General features: G+C 41.9%; 1 protein-coding gene across 2 annotated transcripts in view; it reads left to right on the forward strand.

Moving 5' to 3' along the window:
* Positions 1–16,839, forward strand: part of KIF5C (kinesin family member 5C) — a 139,394-nt gene extending 122,555 nt beyond the window's left edge. For both annotated transcript variants that reach the window (XM_075933348.1, XM_075933349.1), the window contains exon 26: positions 13,079–16,839. The gene's annotated coding sequence lies outside the window, so the exon portion shown is untranslated. The remainder of the gene's footprint in view (positions 1–13,078) is intronic.
* Positions 16,840–17,099: the final 260 nt, after the last annotated feature.

Here is a 17,099-nt window from a genome sequence, read left to right on the forward strand (position 1 = left end):
CTAATGTAACGCCAGTATTTAAAAAGGGCTCTAGAGGCGATCCCCACAATTACAGACCGGTAAATCTAACATCAGTTCCAGGCAAATTAGTTGAAACAATAGTAAAGAATAAAATTATCAGACACATAGAAGAACATAATTTGTTGGGCGAAAGTCAACATGGTTTCTGTAAAGGGAAATCATGTCTTACTAATCTATTAGAGTTCTTTGAAGGGTGTCAACAAACATATGGACAAGGGGGATCCAGTAGATATAGTATACTTAGATTTCCAGAAAGCCTTTGACAAGGTCCCTCACCAAAGGCTCTTGTGTAAATTAGGTTGTCATGGGATAAGAGGGAAGATCCTTCCATGGACTGAGAACTAGTTAAAAGACAGAAAACAAACGGTAGGAATAAATGGTAAATTTTCAGAATGAAGAGGGGTAACTAGTGGTGTTCCCCAAGGGTCAGTCTTAGGACCAGTCCTATTCAACTTATTCATAAATGATCTGGAGAAAGGGGTAAACCATGAGGTGGCAAAGTTTGCAGATGACACTAAACTGCTCAAGGTAATTAAGACCAAAGCAGACTGTGAAGAACCTAAAAAGATCTCACCAAACTAAGTGACTGGGCAAAAATGGCAAATGAAATGTAATGTGGATAAATGTAAAGTACAGGCAGTCCCCGGGTTACGTACAAGATAGGGACTGTAGGTTTGTTCTTAAGTTGAATTTGTATGTAAGTCGGAACTGGTACATATTTTGGGGGGGGACAGGGAGCTGGAGTTAGGTGGAAAAGACCCTGATTCTCATACAACTTCCTTAGTCTAAGAAAAACACATACTGTTTTGATATGAAGGTTTTTTTGGTTGATATTTTAATTAAAAATTGATCATAAGTTTCAGTGTTTCATGCTATATCCAAATCTTCCTTTTGGGGTACCTGAAAGATCCCAGTTACTCATTTAATAGTCAGAATCTTTGTTTTTTATAACTAAAAAAAGTTTATTCAATGCATATTACTGTTCCAAATAGAATTTGCTACAGATGGTTCAGTGAAATGGGTATTAAGTGTAATCAATAGTCATTGGAGAGCACAGTGAAATATTGATACAATCAAAGCTGTTGTTGTATTCTGCTGAGCAGAAAATGGAAATCCCTTCCTGTGAAGTGTGTGTGTGAATTTATCCACAGGATTAATTTTAAAGAAAAATTCTGTGTTGGGAACAGGAGTTTAGCCACAGGTGGGTCCTCATTGTCCACTCACCCACTTTGCAACCAGACCCATCCCCTCGGGGCTTACCCTGCTCCGCTCCAGCCAGAGTGTGGGGTTGGGGCTTATCCCCTCTTCCCTTCTGTCCTGCTCCTCCCCATTCTTGCCCACCCACACCACTGGGTAATTTTTCAGCTTCACCTCTGCCAGGCTGGAAGGGACTTGTTAATTTCACGTGACGCTAACAAGATACTTGCAGCTCTAGAGCTGAAGAGGGAAAGAGCTGTTGCTCCCAAGGTGGGGACTGTAACACAATGGGTCTCACTGCCTGCTGCTCCTGCTGTTCCCTAGGCTCTAGGGTGCCCCCTTTTGGCTGGTGTCTTGTTCCCCCCAGCAGACCTGCGTCCTCCGCGGCGAGAAAAGCCGCTCCGCATCTCCCTGGTTCTGGAGGGGGAGGGGGGTGCTAACCCCAACTATATATATAATATGATGGGGGCTAATTTAGCTACAACTAATCAGAAAAGATATCTTGGAGTCATCGTGGATTTAACAAGATTCCATGGCTGAAAGGTGAAGCTGGACAAATTCAGATTGGAAGTATGGCACAGGTGTTTTTTTAATCAGTGAGGATAATTAACCATGGGAACAACTAATCAATGATTTTGGTGGATTCTCCATCACTGAAAATATTTGAATCAAGGCTGGAGGTTTTTCTAAGGGTATTTCGAGAGAGGAATGCCAATGCAGGCAAGCAAAATTGCAAATGAAGGACGGATTTGAATTTCCCACGCTTCATTTGCATAATGGCATCCAGGCGCTTTTTCAAAATACCCTATTTTGAAAGAAAAAATGCAGTCTAGATGAGGTTATTTTGAAAAAAGCCCTTCTTTTGAAATAACCAGTAACAGGAGTTATTTTCTCGAAATAACCCTGTCTAGACTGGCGCCCGGATGCCATTATGCAAATGGAGTGTGGGAAATTCAAATCTGTGCTTCATTTGCCATTTCACTCACCTGCATTTGCATTTCTCTCTTGAACGAGGAATGCAGTGTAGACATACCCTAAGAGAGCTGCTCTAGTTCAACTCTAGCTATTGGATGTGAAACAAGTATTAATTTAGGGATGTCCTATGGCTTGTGTTATGAAGGATATCACAGCAGGTGATCACAGTGGTCCCTTCTGACCATAAAATATGTGCCTCTGTGAAGCCTCATGCTGGCTTTAAATATTCCTTCTTTTCTCTGCTTTGACTAAGCATTTATAGCTTTGACATGTTCATGTGGCTTTCTCCCCATCTAGAATTTGTGTCCGCGTATTTAGATTGTGGCTAAATATCCCAACTCAGATGTAATTTGTAGTTTGTTCATACATATTTTTAAAAACTTATATTTGTTCCTTGCATGTGATACTTGCTAGATTTTTTTTTTTGTCAAGTAGTGAGAACCAGGAAAGTTCTGCATTTGTGCACCAGGTGGAGCCAGTGTGATGTGCCTGAAAATGTTTGTTAAAGGAATTGCTCATGAATGGAGGAATTGTGGTTGGAGGTTCCGTGTGTGTGTGTGTGTGTGTGTGTGTGTGTGTGTACGTGTGACTGCTTTGCAAATTTGAACAGTGTGTTGACTTCACATGGTTATCTCCATGCTGATGTTAACACCTGTTTTGTAAACATGTTGTTGTTTTTTGCATTTTCTACATTGCCTTGGCAGATTTCAGTTGAAAAACTGTTAGATAATAGTTAACATTGATCACGAGGACTTCAAATAAGCCAAGGGCTTCTAGTGAAAGGACCAGGAACATGTGTTCTCTCTAGTATATCATTTACTTTGTAACTCACTATCCCCTATAAGTGTTTTCTTTGATATTTTAAAATTCTAGTTGTTACTTTAGGCAGCTAGTATGCTTACCTAGATGTACTGTTCCATTGCACTGACTAAACTGACTTGAACTCTAGCCAGGTGCCTATCTGTTTTGAAATACCCTGGGGGATGATTACATTCTTTCCAATGATTTTGACTTTTTCCTTCCCTCAAGGATGGCTCTTATTCTGCTGTTTTATAATTCTTCTCTGATTTCTTTTTTGAATGTTTGCCGGTTCCTTCAGGCACTAAGCATTCTTGGATATTGTGTGGGTTTTGTTGAGAATGTTTGACATACATGCATGCAAACCATCTGTCTCATCACATCCACTCTATTTAATATCCTTTGTGGATTGTTTTTGCTGCATGTGTTTTGCCTTGAGCCCTGTGACTACAGGCAGCATATTTTTGCAGTAGATGAATTCTGCAAGCCTTTGCTGGGGTTTTTCATGTATTTGCTCATACTTAATTGAAGTTTGCTTTTTGGTCTCGCCAGCAATGTAACTTATGAGATTCTCTGCTTCATTGTATTGTCCATTGACACAAGTACAAAGGGAAAAGTGTACAATAATATGCATATAAGAAGTTTTTCCTGGAGAAAAGCTATAGCAGTATATGCTGAGTATATCTTTAGGAAATCATTTGCACAAAAACACAATATTAAATGGCAAATCTGATAAAAAGCAGGTGCAGGAAATCCTTAAACAGCTGCGGAATGAGCTATCTTCTCAGATACCCTATTCTCACTGCTTCCATTTTCCAGAAGTAGGGGTGTTAAATATTGTGCTATTGAATAGTTGTGTAACCACATGAAATAAGAACATAAGAATGGCCGTACTGGGTCAGACCAAAGGTCCATCCAACCCAGTAGCCTATCTGCCGACCGTGGCCAGTGCCAGGTGCCCCAGAGAGGGTGGACCGAAGACAATGATCAAGTGATTTGTCTCATGCCATCCATCTCCAGCTTCTGACAAACAGAGGCCAGGGACACCATTTCTATCCCCTGGCTAATAGCCTTTTATGGACCTAACCTCCATGAAATTATCTAGCTTCTCTTTAAACTCTGTTATAATCCTCGCCTTCACAGCCTCCTCTGGCAAGGAGTTCCACAGGTTGACTATGCGCTGTGTGAAGAAGAACTTTGTTTTATTAGTTTTAAACCTGCTACCCATTAATTTCATTTTGTGTCCTCTAATTCTTATATTATGGGAACTAATAAATAACTTTTCTTTGTTCACCCTCTCCACACCACTCATGATTTTATATTCCTCTATCATATCCCCCCTCAGTGTCCTCTTTTCTAAACTGAAAAGTCCCAGTCATTTTAACCTTTCTTCATATGGGTCCCGTTCCAAACCCCTAATCATTTTAGTTGCCTTTTTCTGAACCCTTTCCAAGGCCAAAATATCTTTTTTGAGGTGAGAAGACCACATCTGTACACAGTATTCAAGATGTGGGTGTACCATAGTTTCATACAGGGGCAGTAAGATATTCTGGGTCTTATTTTCTATCCCTTTCTTAATGATTCCTAATATCCTATTTGCCTTTTTGACTGCCTCTGCACACTGTGTGGAAGTTTTCAGAGAACTGTCCACGATAAGTCCAAGATCTCTTTCCTGATTTGTCATAGCCATATTAGCCGCCATCTTACTGTACGTATAGTTGGGGTTATTTTTTTCAACGTGCATTACTTTACTCTTATCCGCATTAAATTTCATTTGCCATTTTGTTAAAGGTAGCAGCGTGGGAGGTGGGGAGGGCCAGGAAGCAGCATGAAGCTAGTGCTGGGGGGAACTGGCTTTTAAGCCAGTTCCCTCCAGCACTGGCTTCTGCCTGCTCACCCGGCTGCTTCTGTAGGACGAAGCGGGGGAGAGCAGGGGAGGGGAGAGGCAGGAGGGTCGGAGGAACTGGTTCCCTATGTGTATGGGCTCTAGCCTGACCCCCTCACTCTCCAGCCGGGGAGGAGAGAGGTGAGGAAGCAGGCAGATCTGGTGCTCGAGGGAAGCTGACTTAAGCTGTCTTTTAAGCCAGCTCCTCATGGGCATCAGCTTCTGCTCCCTCCCTTTTGCTGCCTCTGATACGGGGGAGGGGAGGGAATGCATGTAGTCAACAAGATTAACTGATAAGCCCAGATTTAATGGTTAATCATGTAGTCTTCTACATGCTGACATTACTATCCAGGAGCATATTGTTTCTGAACACCCTTTTTAAACATACCTTGGAACTAAATCTGGCTGACATTGGAAATTTTCTGCAAACCAAAGACATTCTGAAATGTTTGAATTTCAGAAACACTGACACATGATGTTTCTGAAATGGAAAATGCCCTCTGGATCAGCAGCTGTGCCTGAAATTGTGATTATTGAAAGTTTGTCTCACTTGAGATGTCTTCACAAAACGTTTTGTTTTACATTTTTTTAGCATTTTTTGTTTACAAAACCATCATACATATTTCATATTATTTTTTTCATGTAATGAAATGTAACTGTGTCCTGCTGAACTTCGTGTGTAATCGCTCAACAGCAACGAAACAGGAGTGTGTTTCCTACATGAACTATTTATGGCTTAGCCAACTGTATCTCTGGAATGGAAATTTTATGACATAATTATCTTACGTTATCTTAATAGTTCATTGATCATTTCACACTAGAGATAATAGTCATTTATTGCTGTTGGTCTGGTCATTTGATGTTAAATTGTTAATCACAGCATGGTGAAGTGTTTGTCAGTAAGTCTGTGCAGGGCCCAAGCATAATTTTTCCAGGCCTAGTACACACTTGTAAGATTGTTGACCTCCCTCACACATACCACAATTTACAGCCTGGGGTGGGGCCCTCAGGATCTCTGGGCCCTGGTAAAGTGTATCCTCCCCCCGTCCCCTATGTGGGGGCCCTGGTCAGTGCTATTTTTGCCATTTCTACTAGCTCCAGTGATTAGGGATGTTAGAGTTGAACTGATTGACCATTTACCCGATAAGCTGATTAATGGTATCGGTCAAACTCCACCTGCACCCGGGGAGGCGGCTTTGCTGTGCTAGGGCAGTGAAGCCACCTCCCTTGGAGCTGGGCGGGCAAGGGCTGCTGGCTCAGCTCCCTGGCAGGAAGCTTTGCTAAGCTGTATACTGCAAAGCCCTGCAGCATGTGACGCTGCTAAGATTTTGAGCAGTTACACGTTTACAACAATTTTTAACATTCCTACCAGTGATACAATTGCTTATCCAAATTTGTGCAAGGAGATAAAGCTAGATCTGGTCAAAGAAACCTAGTCACTCAGTCAAGACTTCATTGTCCCATCATGATTCCATTGTGCTAGGAGATGTATGCAAAAAAAAGACCGCCTCTATCTCAAGGATCTTAAGCATATGATGAGACAGCAGGTGGAAAAAAGTAAGATGGGGAATAAAGAGAATAAGGGAACATGGAAATAATTGTCATAAGTAACAGTTACAACAGAACCAGCTGCTTAGCCGTTGTCAAGTCACGAAGTCTGAGGATGGAATGCCTAACATAGTGAATACTAGTGAGAATGGGGTAGGTTTAGAACAGTGGTCTCCAACCTTTTTACACACAAAATCACTTTTTAAATGACAGAACAAGCCAAGATCTACCGCCCCGCCCCTTCCTCTCTATTCTCCTCCTCTCCATCGCTTGCTATCCTAAACCCTTACACTGCTGCTTTTTTTCCCCAATTCTTCTGCAGGAAGAGGTTTTTCCAACATTTGGCCTATCTAGACTGGACCAAATGTCAGAAAAACCCCTTCTTTTGGAAGCCCCCTTATTCCTCGTGGAAAGAGGAATATAGGGGTGACCGAAAGATCATGTTTGCTCTTCCACTAAAAGAAGCAGAAGAACAAATGCATCCCTGGTTGCAGAAGAGTTTTTCTGGGATATCTCCGGAATCCTGAAAAACTCCTGCAGTCTAGCCGTACCCTCGCTGGGTTGAGACAGGATGTGTAGGCTCTGGGGTGGGAATGAGGGATTTGGGCATGGGAAGGGGTGAGAGGTACAAGCTCTGGGAGGAAATCTGGATGCAGGAGGAGGTGGATAAGGGGCTGCTGGCTCAGGGAGGGAGTGCCAGGCCAGGCAGTGTTGGGGTCAGATGTAGGGTTATGTTACTAAGCAAGCCACAGGTTTGTGGATGTGAGGGGTCAGGAATTTGGGTTGGGGTTCCAGTGCATGATAGGCTCAGCTGTAGGGTCTGGGGGGAAAGGGGAGTGCAAGAGTGTTGTGATGCTGTGGCAGATGGGGGCTTGGCCCCAATTGGAGGTTGGTTGGTCAGGCTTCATTTTAAATAAAACACTATGTCAAACACACAAAGTTTCTGCATTGTCTTTATTTCTGAGAAGGGCAGAGAACCTGTTTTGAGTCAAGGGTCACTGACCCACAGAAAAGTCAGCTGGGGCCACAAAAGTGAGGTGCAAAAAAACCCTCCTTCCCTCTCCCCCCCAAGCTTTACTAAGGTGGCCCCAACTGTGTTGGTGGGAGCAGGGGACATAGTACTGGGGAAGGGTGCTAGTGGGTGCTTCGGCAGGGGACAGGGTGCCAGTGGGGACAGAGTTCTGTGGCTGGGAGCAGGGAAGAGGGAACAGGCTGCTGGGAGGGGAGAGGACAGGGTTCTGGAGCTGAGGACAGGGTGCCACTGGGGACAGAGTTCTGTGGGTGGGGACAGGGTAGTGGGGACAGAGTTCTGTGGCTCGGGAGTGGGCCTGGGGAGGCGGGGTGCCAGTTAGGGAAGGGAAGAAGGAACAGAGGGAACAGGGAGAGTGGGGGGGGGGGGCAGTGGGCCTGGGGGGGTAGGGTGCCAGTGGGGGCAGGGAGTTTCCTGCACCCGCCTCCTCCCAGGATTCCCCTCCCCCCCACAAGGGAAAAGCTGGTGTACGTCTCCTCCCAGCTCGACTGCCCCCTCCCGTGGTTCAGGGAAGCTGCCGTGCTCCTCGTCTGGGGCTGACGCCCCCTCCCGCAGCACGCCACAGACCTTTGGAAAGGGAGCAGCCAGCACACTTCTGGAACCCCCGGAAGTGGTGCGAAGCTGCAGGACTTCCGTCCACCCCACGGGAAGCCGGCACTACCTCCATTGTCACTGGAGGTAGGTAGTGGGGCTTCTCGGGGGTGAGGGGACAATGAGGGGGGGGGGACGGGCGACCGCCTCACGATCGACTGGTCGAGGCCTCGCGATCAATCGACCAGTTGGTGACCTCGGGTTTAGAAGATAAAATAAAAAAGAACAAGTTAATAATTACTTAGAAAAGTTAGATGTCTTCAAGTCACCAAGGCCTGATGAAATGCTTCCTAGAATACTGAAGGAGCTGATAGAGGAGGTGTCTGAGCCTTTACCTATTACCTTCGAAAAATCATGGAAGACATGAAAGATTCCATAAGAAAAAGGGTAAATATAGTGTCCATCTATAAAAAGGGAAATAAGAACAACCCAGGAAACTACGGACCAGTCAGTTTAACTTCTGTGTCAGGAAAGATAATGGAGCAAATAACTAAGGAATCCATCTGCAAATATCTGGAAGAAAATAAGATGATAGGGAACAGTCAGCATGGATTTGTAAAGAACAAATCATGTCATACCAATCTGATAGCTTTCTTTGATAGGATGAGTCTTGTGGATAAGGGAGAAGCGGTGGACATGGTATACCTAGACTTCAATAAGGCATTTGATATGGTCTCATATTTTCCTAATTTATGCAGCTTACATGGAGCTTCTATAAGGTGGGTGCATAACTGGATAACCATTCTTAGAGAGTAGTTATTAACGATTCACAATCATGCTGAAAGGGCATAACAAGTGGGATTCCACAGGGGTCTGTTTTGGGACCGGTTCTGTTCAATATCTTCATTAACAATTTAGATATTGGCATAGAGAGTACGCTTATTAAGTTTGTAAATGATACCAAGCTGAGAGCAGTTTCAACTGCTTTAGAGGATAGGGCCATAATTCAAAAGAATCTGGACAAACTGGAAAACTGGTCTGAGGTAAATAGGATGAAGTTTAATAAGGACACGTTCAAAGTACTCCACCTTAGAAAGGAACAATCAGTTTCACACATACAAAATGTGAAGCGACTGTCTAGGAAGGGGTACTGCAGAAAGGGATTGAGGGGGCATAGTAGACCACAAGCTAAATATGAGTCAGTAGTGTGATGCAAACATGTTTCAGGGATGCATTAACAAGAGTGCTGAGAACAAGACATGAGAAGTATCAGAGGGGTAGCCATGTTAGTCTGAATCTGCAAAAGCGGCGAGGAGTCCTGTGGCACCTTATAGACTAACTGAAGTGTTGGAGCATAAGCTTTCGTGGGCAAAGACCCACAGACATGCATCTGACGAAGTGGGTCTTTGCCCACGAAAGCTTATGCTCCAACACATCAAGACATGAGAAGTTATTCTTCTGCTCTACTCTGCGCTGCTTAGGCCTCAGTTGGAGTTCTGGACGCCACATTTCAAGAAAGATGTGGAGAAATTGGAGAAGGTACAGAGAACAACAACAAAAATGACTAAAGGTCTAGAGAATATGAGCTATGAGGGAAGACTGAAAGAATTGAACTTGTTTAGTTTGGAAAAGAGAAGACTGACGGGGCATGATAGCCGTCTTCAGGTGTCTAAAAAGGTGTCACCAGGAGGATTTTGTAAGCATCATGTCAGAGGTGTTAGACCCTGTCCACAGTAGAGAAATTTGCAAAGTGTGCAAACCTCAAATATAGATAGGCTGCACTGACATAAAGGTGGGATTTTGGTTGTGTGGCTACTTCATCAATTTATTAATGTCATCTTCACTTCACATAAGTGCACTGTCTGTCTGCATTAGAAGCTTGCCTAGTAAGTACATCATTGTAGTTACTCTGGTGCCAGTGTCAAATGCAGACAGAATATCAAGAAATTCTAAATTTCTATTTCTGTTCCACAATTACATAGTCAAATCTGAGGAGGACCAGAAACAACTTAATTGAATATTCATCATTTGATTAATGAACATGCAAATGAACATTACCGGTCCTCCAAAAGTTCGTGAATGGATTTACTGGTCCCCTTGTCAAAAAGTTTGGGAACCGCTGCCCTAAACTGTTAGGTTTGCTGCAAGCACTCCAGCAGTGCTACTCTGAAATGCTGACAGGCAACCTGGAAATCATTATCCCGTTAATGATGTAAATAAAATAAGCAAGTACTTGGAGCCCACTAACTGTGTGGAAATACCAAAGAGACTGCTCAATGAGAGGCAGGAAGCCTACAAATGTTTTCATCTCTTCCTTGATAATATATGAATATCTTCCTGTTTCAGTTTTCAGGGAGGCTTGTTCTCTGCTCCTCCCACTTGATATTTGCTGAAACTTGCACAACACCTAAGAGGTGTTGAGAAGAGGTGAGGAAGTTGAATTGGAAATACATTTACAATAGAAGTAATGCTGCTCCATGGTCTAGTGAAATTATTAAAACAATCTGTGTTGGGATCTGTATGCATGAAATACTGTGTAAACCTAGGCTTATCATGTATTCTGGTACCTTTCCCTAATCCTGAAATCTGATATGTTCCCAGCATTTCCCCCATCCTTATGCAAGCTAAAACACTATTTAATCAACCAACCAAAAAACATTTTTAGAAGCTGCTCTACTTAGTTGGAAAGAATTTACAGGCAGAGTGAGTAAAAACTGAAACACTGTCTCTGCATTTGTTTCAAAGCAAACACACATTTTCAGTGTTTGAGTACTTTTAAATTATGTTTTGGATAATATCTTTTTTATTTGCAATAGTGAATTTGCACTCCGGTTAGTCAATCTTCTTGTCTGATCCTGCTCTAACGTCTTGTTCCCAATCTCTCAATATTGTTGTAACAATGCATGAAGAAAAGCATTAAATACATTAAATTTGTTTAGTGATAGGCAAATCTCAAATAATTCAGGGAATTTTGATATATATAATAGGTAACCTATTACATGGTTTTAGATCAAATATTTGTCTTGGAAGCCAGTTCTTCCATGTTGCTATTTGTGAAATAATTCTTATGTACTTTAAATAGCTGGTTGTCTTTAACAAGTAAGAGGACTCCTGCAGTTTGACAGAGTGACTGTCATGGGTCATTCTGCATCTCTCAGCCCCTCCTTCTGCCCTCAATCACGTAGCTCCCCTTCCCTGTGCTCCGTGAAAGCCACGAGCCATGCGACCTCCCCGATACTCCAACCCAGTGAGGCCAGGCGTGGCAGGAGCCATGAGCTGCATGGCTTCTGGGGCATGCAGCTTCTTCCCACTCCCGGTGCTCTGGGGAGAGGCTGCCCGGCTGCCCTACTCTGTCCCCTTCCCTCCAAGAGCCCCTATTGGCTCCACGCTACACAGGGTGAGGGTTAAACCCTCCTCCCCCCCCCAGCTCCACAACTCACGGGCCGGAAGTTAACCCTCCTCCACGCACCCCCAGCCCCTGAGCGTCCTTCCGCCAGCTGCCACAAGGGCGCGTGGCTGCTGGAATTTAAGTTGAACCATGTGGCTCCTCTGCTGTCTGGGGCAGGGAGGAGAGACGAGCAGGAGCCGGGGGGAGTGAGTGGGTGCAGTGTGGGCTCAGGTGGAGAGAGGGAGGCACGCGGGAGCTGCATGACCTCTCGGGAGCTTGGGCCAGGGGTGTGCACGTGGGAAGTGCAGGGTCTCGGGTGGAGGAGGGGGTGTCCTCTTTGGGGCTTGGGTGGTGGGGCATTCGGAAGTTGCACAGCCTTGCTGGGGCTCAAGTGGGGAGAGGGGATGCGCGGGGTCAGACGGGGGCTCTGGTGGAGGGAGGGGGAAGTGGGAGCTGTGCGGCCTCATGGTGACTGGGGTGGAGCACATGGGAGCTGCATGGGCTCGGGCGTGGGGAGGAGGGTGCGCAGGACATGTGCGGCATCACCAGTGGTCTGGGGGGGAGCAGGTACATGGGAGCCGTGCATCCTTGCCTCTCGCCAGCTGGGGGCTGGAGCCACATCGCTCTCCTTCCCCCTCCCCTCCGCAGCCAGAGGGAGAGGACCAGGCACCATGCCCCCTCCCCTCTCCCTGCCAGAGGGAAAAGGCTGGGTGCCAAATCCCATTCCCCCTCATTTCCAGAAAGAAACGGTCAGGACAGCTCCAGACAGAGGGGAGAGAACCAGCTTAGCCTCAATCCAGCCCATTTTCTCTGCAACTCCCCTCCACCCACAAGCCAGAGTGGGGTGAGCCGGCACAGGCCAAGCCTTCTCCCCCTCGACCTGGCCTTCCCCGACAGCTGGGGGTTGGGGGGGGGGGGAGAAGAGCCGGGGTTGCCTACCCTCAGAGAAGGGGGGTTGGTGAGTGTAACAAGCAGGGGACACTGCCCCTACTTTATATATCTTGAATTTTATATACCTTGAATACCTAAATGTGTTTGTATTTCATGATTTGTGGTGGATAAGAAGGATGACAATTGTATATACAAGCAGATGAGCATCTCTTTAAGACGTACATCAAACCTTTTGATGTGGTTTGTTTTTCTTTATCCACATTCTGCTGTGGTTATAAATTCAAATACAGATATGTTCCTTGCTAAATAATATTTAGAAAGATGAGCTTGATATGAAAGATATTTAGCTCCCTGAAACTAACTCTGAATACATCTCATTCTGAATTTGTACGTCTCTATTGTTATGTTATATCTAGCAATAGAGGGAAAGCCTTATTAAATGACTGAAGGGTAAGGAGAAAAAAACAATTATGATTTTGGAGAGTCCATTGGGACATAGTTAAATAAGGACATGTTATGATATTTCAGATAGAAAAATGATTTTCACTATGGGTACTGATATATTGTGTCAATTGGGTAGTATGGGCTTTAAAAATGAGGGACAAAATGTCCCTGCCCTAATAGTTTACTGTCTAGGCCCTATCCTGCAAACATTTAAAGAATGTTGAACTTTTTGAGTAATCCCATATGACAACCGGACAACTTCCATGCTTAAAACTCTTCATGTGAGTACTGTGTTTACAAGATTGGGCCCAATAAATGTTCCTTTGTTGACCTAAATTTTACTAACTTATTTTTTCTCCTTTTTTGGCAGGTCAGGCTCCACTTAGCATGTTCAAGACTGGTGTGTTTTTTTTTTTAAACTTCAACCTGCTCTGCGTCCTGCCTATCACATGCTTTCTACAGCCAACTTCAGTGCATTGTTTTCAAATATTTTGGGCTTCATAGAATCTCCATGTGTACAGAAGTGTGTTCAGATCAGCTCTTCGTTGGAAACATGTACAATAAATGTAACATATCCATCTAAGTAACAATAGAATGTCTGCCATTCAAAATATTTTCCATTGACTTCATTTTACCCCTTGGCACTGTTAGGTTGGGGCTTCTCTGCTGGCACTGATGCTTTTGAAGTACTCCATGGCATCAGTAAAACCTGACTTCTGACATCAGAATTAATCATTCATCGATAAAGTGCCATCTAAAGCAGGTGATTGTGTTCTACAGTGACTGATTTACTGTATAATATACATATTATTTTATATTTTTACGGGATGAAAATGTGCTGCTATATGATTAAAATTGTGTAAACACATTTTCTGAACTAAATTTCCCTGAAGAAGCATTTTTAATATCCTGGTGAAATCTTTGGACCTGTATAAAATACGCTTTACTGTCATACCTGTTAAAGATCAAACTATGGAATGGAGAGAAATCTGTTAGCATAGCACTACATTTTGAAGTTTAGTGGTCACACAAATGATCTTAAAATTATCTGATCTGCTTTTAATTCTGCCAGTAATGATGGGTATTCCCTGAATTTGGTGGCTAGCTGTTAGTTTGTAAGCATGGTTCATTATGAAAAAAACCTTGAAGAATTGCAAAATGCTGCAGAAATCTTGTCTTGAGAAAAGGTGAGATGCTTCCCCCTCCTATCATGTTTCTGGCAGGCCTTGATCTGCTCATAATGGAATTCAGAAATGGGAGCTAATACTGTTTTCGGTAGAGAAAATTCTACTGAATGCTCCTAAGAATGGATGGGGGTACATATATCAATTGTGCTGTGCAAAGAAAGTTTAGGAAGACAACATGTGTTGACAGCTTTGTGCAAGGGCAAAGAATGTAAATAATTCATTCTGGAACTTGATAATATGCAAATCTGCCTATGGATAACTTTAGCTCATTCATCTGATGAGACTTCTTGCCTTGTTTGGATTCTCTTAGTGCCAGGTATGAAACTTCCATTTTCTCAGCTGGGAGCATTGGAATCACCATGGAAAAGATGGGCTAGCAGGCAAAATTCAAAGCTCTTATGCTAGATACCTACTGCTTTAGTTTGATATGCACATGTGAAACAATACATCTTAAGTAAGAGTATACCCCTTGAATCTTAGTTGCTGCTATATTTAATTCTTATTTAATTTTGGGGTTATTTTTGATGTTCTGAATTTGTCCTGTGTGTTGGTAGACCTATATTTTAAAATTATTTAACCTGCTATAAAGAATATTTAAATATTCTGAATTGACTTCAGATTTTTTTCTACTGAAATTAATTAGAAAGCGCTCAATTATAGCACAGTAAGTTAGATTTAATTTATTTTGTTAAATGTTGCACTATTTTGGCAAGCATTTTGTTAAGTATTTAATAAGACTGCACATATGCATTTGTTAATTTATTATGTATTTTCCAAGGTTTCATTTCTTTTTTCTTTGAATATGGGCTTTGGCACCATCTGGAAAATGAACTGTGAACTTCTATTACTGGAAAATGCATATGGTGATTATTTCAAACCCTGTGAGATCTTAATAGCTCTTTATAGATTTATATATTTAAATTTGTATTAAATATATCAACTTTTTTTTGCTTCTAAAATAGTTGTCTTATAGGAATGCCAACTATCACTTACTATTTTTATGGTAAATCAAACATTCTGTATTATTTCTTCATATGCTGAAGTCATGTAACTGGATTATTGTAGAATATTTTTCCTGTATCCTCCTTGATTTGAAATCTGTTACAAAGCAACATTGGAAAAAATGATTCTAGCTTAAAAAGTAGCCCATTGCCACATCAGAACAAAAAGCAAAAACATCCTCTTATGCATAACAGTTTAGATAGTTATCTTGAGCTTCACTGATAAGTTAGCTCTGATGTCTCTTAGATAATCATGCTAGTGCTGATCAGCCAGTCAGTCTATCTAGCTTAGACCACTTAAGTGCCTCAGAGTTAACTTTTTTAGATCCTATGGTAACTAATCACTGAAATGCTGAAGAGGCATATTATACTGAAATCCTCAAAATCCTGAAAATGTATATAGTTTGAACTCATGACTGTGTTGCTATAACTTTTACTGTTGCTAGTATCTTCCATTCTTTTAAGACTATTTTAGGTAAGGATTTAATTTCATCCTACATAATTTGCATTCAACATTTTTACAACTTTTTATAGTACCTTGTATATTTTATACAAACTAGAAACCATGCCTCTGCTATTCAGACCTCAAAAGCCCATATTTTGTGGTTTCTTTTCCCTTTTCTTTTTGAATGTTGAATTTCATATTTATTCTAGATAGTTGTTTGCAAGGAAACTGATTTCAATAATTTAGATTAAATTTAATATCTATAACTTCACACATGGCAAGTTTTAGGAGATACCTTTTATGCATTGATTTTCAATATGAAAGTAAAATACATATTTTTCATATGCTACTAGTGGCATGTTCCCGCTCATTTGTTTATTTTTTAAACCGAGTTCTATTATCTTGTGTTTTATTCTTGAATTCATCTTTTATTTATTGAAATGTGGTTTTGGTTTTGCTGAAAGTAAGGAATGCTTTAAAAGCTGGAAAGATCCTGGCTGATATGTGCAACCAAGTGTGTATGTCACCAAACAAGGAAGGGTGAGAATAGATTATCCTGAATGTATTGGAAATTTTTTTAAAATGATTCTTCAGTACATTAAAGTCTGTCTACAACAGACTTCTGAGTGACTTTTTAAAAATTTCAGTTTATGAAGAACCAGGAATTAACATACAAATCTACCTGAAAACTGTAAGAGTAACTATAGAATATGTAAAATAATGAGTGCTGTCCTCATCAGTTCATTAAATATAAACAATTTTCTAACTCAGCCAAATCAGTCCTTGGATTCCACATATCTGAAAGGAATAAATGTTTGAGGAAATGTTGTGGCTTCGTACAACAGTGTGAATGTAATTTTCCTTAGTGAGGGAGGGGGAAGGGACAGGGACAACAAGGAATGGGAAATAACTTTTTATAATATAAAGTAGATACCCAGGACAAGAAAGGGACTCATTAAACCATACTAGCAGGATAATCTTAATTGACTTTTGTTGTGACATTTTTGCTTTAAGGAATTTATGAATGGAAAACACATTAGACAAAAATATTTGTTAAACAAATACAGAAACACCACTTCAGTGTCTGTCTTAAATAACTTTGTCAATTTGAAATACTTGTCATTGAAGAAGGACTTTGGTGACTGAGACATTCTGTAGAATTATACGTGTCTAGTTTGTATAGTGTGTAGTGTGTACTGCAGATGTGTATTCTCTGGGCTGTGTATCTGTACAGTAGTGTTCATTTTAGAAAATAATTACATTTTTGTGAACACGTTTTTTGGTGGTAACAAGGGGAATAAATTGCCACTGCAGCAAATGATGCTGTAATGTATTAAACTCTTAACAACAGATCTGATTCCCTCTCCCCCTTCCATGGATAAATCTTTTTATCTTGGTTTTAAAATACTATCCATTAAAGATGTATGGATACACTGGCAGACTGCATGATGTATCATTTCAAACTGTTGAAGTGGAAAATAAAATTGAATTAAACTTTCTTGTATGCTGTGTTTGTGGCATGTATTAACAATGTCTATGGTGCGGACATGTCCTTGGCTTTTTTCACCAAAAAATCTCAGCTCCCGGCATTATGGAAGTTAATTATTTTTGTGGCAAGCTGTACTGGGGCACTTGAAAATTGTCTGAATTTTAATCCTCCCCTAAAGGTGTGGGAGGTAATCAGTCTTTCCATCTGCCCTAAGGGAGCATGTGCAGGAGTGGGGACTCTAGCCCTTTTACAAATGTTTCTTCCTTTCC

This window comes from Pelodiscus sinensis, chromosome 7 (genome assembly GCF_049634645.1).
Source record: "Pelodiscus sinensis isolate JC-2024 chromosome 7, ASM4963464v1, whole genome shotgun sequence".
In the NCBI taxonomy this organism is placed as follows: domain Eukaryota; kingdom Metazoa; phylum Chordata; order Testudines; family Trionychidae; genus Pelodiscus; species Pelodiscus sinensis.